The sequence below is a fragment of the Hyaena hyaena genome, unplaced genomic scaffold (genome assembly GCF_003009895.1).
Source record: "Hyaena hyaena isolate Hyena2069 unplaced genomic scaffold, ASM300989v1 scaffold_508, whole genome shotgun sequence".
Classification (NCBI taxonomy): domain Eukaryota; kingdom Metazoa; phylum Chordata; class Mammalia; order Carnivora; family Hyaenidae; genus Hyaena; species Hyaena hyaena.
The window spans coordinates 225150-228313 of record NW_024081139.1 but is presented as its reverse complement, the minus strand read 5'-3'; the positions used below and the strand labels follow the sequence as shown (position 1 = coordinate 228313).

General features: G+C 34.9%; 1 non-coding gene across 1 annotated transcript; it reads left to right on the top strand.

The window, feature by feature from the left end:
- Positions 1-1477: 1477 nt before the first annotated feature.
- Positions 1478-1561, top strand: TRNAQ-UUG. Its single transcript has one exon. It is a non-coding gene; the product is annotated as a tRNA-Gln (tRNA).
- Positions 1562-3164: the final 1603 nt, after the last annotated feature.

The window sequence follows — 3164 nt, the reverse complement described above, 5'->3', positions numbered from 1 at the left end:
AATTTAAATGCGAGAAATATGGAAATGTGGCTTATCTCATTTATTTATTTTTTTTCTTAGTCTCAATTCCTAACATGGTTCTTGAATGGTGGTACCACAAATATCAATACCCAGTTCTAGAATAAAACATTTAAGGCTTGGTAATCAAAGTTAAGAAAATATTCTTTGATATGTATCCAAGTGGGTTCTCTATGTCCAACCAACTCAGAGCTAAAGAAGATGAATGAATATGCTTGAGATTCCCTTGAGAGCATATTATTGTCTTCATGAGATTTAAGTCTGCATTCATATATAGTGATTATATCACCATTTGCGATGATGAAAGTAAAAATAAAGCTATTTCTACTCTTCTGTTTGAGCATATAGTTATAGTTAATTAAACTCAAAAAATATTTTATATTGACTGAATAGTAGGTAGAATTATAGGTACTTATAAGCCGAAGGAAACAGTTTACCACACAGGTTATATATGGTATGTATGTATTTATATCTATAAAATGAGACAAGTATAAGTTTGTTGACTTGACCAAGATCAAGAATCTAGATCCATAAACAGAAATCAGGAATTCTAGTTTAAGTTATGTTTTCTTTCCTTTTTTTAGTTCCAACTGCTAATAATGTGATCATTGTGTCTACATTTATTGAACATTTAATGCGAGCTAGCAATTTCACTGAACAATATTAAGTGGAAATTTTTGTAGCTGAACCAACAGGAATTTACAATTCACATTTGTCCAAGATTTACTAAAAGGTATGTAAGTTGGTTAAGCAATCATCACCCAAACGTAGCCCAGAGAAAGCTAAAGATATAACAGGAGGTCTATCCATTTATTTATATGAATCAAGAATGCTAAGCATTTTTCTTTCTCTTTCTATTCCTGCACTCTACCTCCAATCCAACTGAGATACCACCAAAAGAACTCTTTGATACAGCTGGAGTAGTATTCTCCAAGATAGATGATCTGCATACTGACCCTGAGTCATAGATTGATAAGAATCAGAAACTCTTATATTGAGTCCATGCTGCATCTTTAGCAGGGCACAAAGGAATTGTTAATATAACATAGCACATGTCTTGGAACTTAGGAAGCTTAAGTGTCTCATGTCTGCTGAAAAATTCAGAAGGGGTGAGTTGACTGGATCAGTTTTCAGTGGCATGGAAGAAAATTAATATATGAACGAATATGGCTTGCTCTTCTAGGTTTCAATTTTTTGGGTGAGCCATATGTACAATAAAGATGGTAGTCAGGTTCAAGTTGCCTGGAAAATATTCCATTGGTTGCCTGCTGGAGGAAGGGCACCTAAGGTTATCGAAGCTGGTCAAGAACACAGTGTTGGAAAAATTCAAAAATCACTGTTTTCTTTCATTTCACAGGGAATAGAAATAACATTAAGTCCATTCTATGAAATATAAATTTGAAGTAATGTAAGAATCTCTTTATGATTTCCTTGCCTAAAGAACAGACTTAAGTAGGGGGCCTGGATGGCTCAGTCGGTTGAGTGTCTGACTTTGGTTCAGGTCATGAACTCAGGGTTGTGGGTTCGAGTCCCACGTCGGGCTTTGTGCTGACAGTTTGGAGCCTGGATGGAGCCTGCTTCGAATTCTGTGTCTCCCTCTCTCTCTGCCCCTCCCCCACTCATACTCCTTTCTCTTTCAAAAATTACATTTAATAATTCTTGTGATTTTTGTTGGTTTTGTTCCTAAATCGCAATTACTAGTTTAAGGTTAGAAATAAGGTGGGGGAGATGGGCATGGAGGAGGGCACTTGTTGGGATGAGCACTGGGTGTTATATGGAAACCAACTTGACAATAAACTATTTGTAAAAAAAAATAATAAAATATAAAGTTTTAAAAAAGGTTAGAAATAAGGTGATAAAAAACAATGAAATAAAATGTAGATGAGAAAAGAGAAAAGATATGGCATATTATATATAATTCATTGTACAAGTATAGATACTCTGAAGTATGTTTAAAATGTGAATGTTCTCACAACACACACAAAGGTAATTATATGATGTAATGGAACTATTAGGTAACACTATGGTGGTATTCGTATTGCAATTTATCATGTATTAAATCAACTCATTGTACACCTAAAATTTATACAATGCTTTATGTCAGTTATATAGCAATAAAGCTGGAAAAATGTGAGCATTTAGTAAAGACAAATATTCTAAAATATTTTTATTTCATAATAGATTCATAATTCTTAGCACCATCCTTCATGATTTCAATAGTGCCAAAAAAACTGAATTTGCCAGTTAGCTTGATTTCAGTTAAACTTCCTGGTTACAGAATATAATGAAGTTATTTGGCACAAGACATTAAACTTGCCACTTTGATTTAAACTTTCAATGGGGGTGACTCAGTCAGTTAAGCATGACTTCAGCTCAGGTCATGGTTTGTGAGTTCAAGTCCCATGATGGGCTCTGTGGAGATAGCTCAGAGCCTGAAGCCAGCTTAGTATCTGTGTTTCCCTCTCTTTCTGTCCCTTCCCCACTCTGCTCTGTCTCTGTCTCTCTCAAAAATAAATAAACATTAAAAAATAAACTTTCTATATCACTAAGTAGAATTTTTTCCCTAAGGTAGAAAACTTCTAGATTTTTTAACCCATGGGCAACCATGGACAAACTACATAGTTCATAGTTGTATATTATTTGGCCCTAGTCCTCTTTAAAAATTATTTTTCACCTTACATTGGTGAATGTATCATTAACTTTTTATTGTGCAATAAAACACAATTTCAAACAATATAAACTTTTTTTTATCCAGTTCATAAGTCTATAGGTGGGCTTCTGGTCTTGCAAGGTCAGCTAATATAGGATTCTCCCTTGTGTCTGCTGTCAACTGAAAGATGGGCAAGTGACTATGTGATTTAGGATGGCCTCACTATTAGGTAGTTACATAGTCCTTAGCAAGAATTCCTTGGTTCTCCTCTATTTGACTCCAAGTCTTCCAGCAGTCTAGTTTAGGCTAGTCACCGCATAGTCTTAGGGCTCCAAGCACAGCAAAGAAGTCAAGTCCCAAGGAGCTAATTCTGTTCAGGTCTTCTGTGTCATAGCTGATATTTCCACTGTTCAAAGCAAATTGTGTGTTGAACCCAATTGAAGGGTGAAGATTCCATAAGTTACTTTTATTTTCCATCTCCAATTCACTGTGGCAT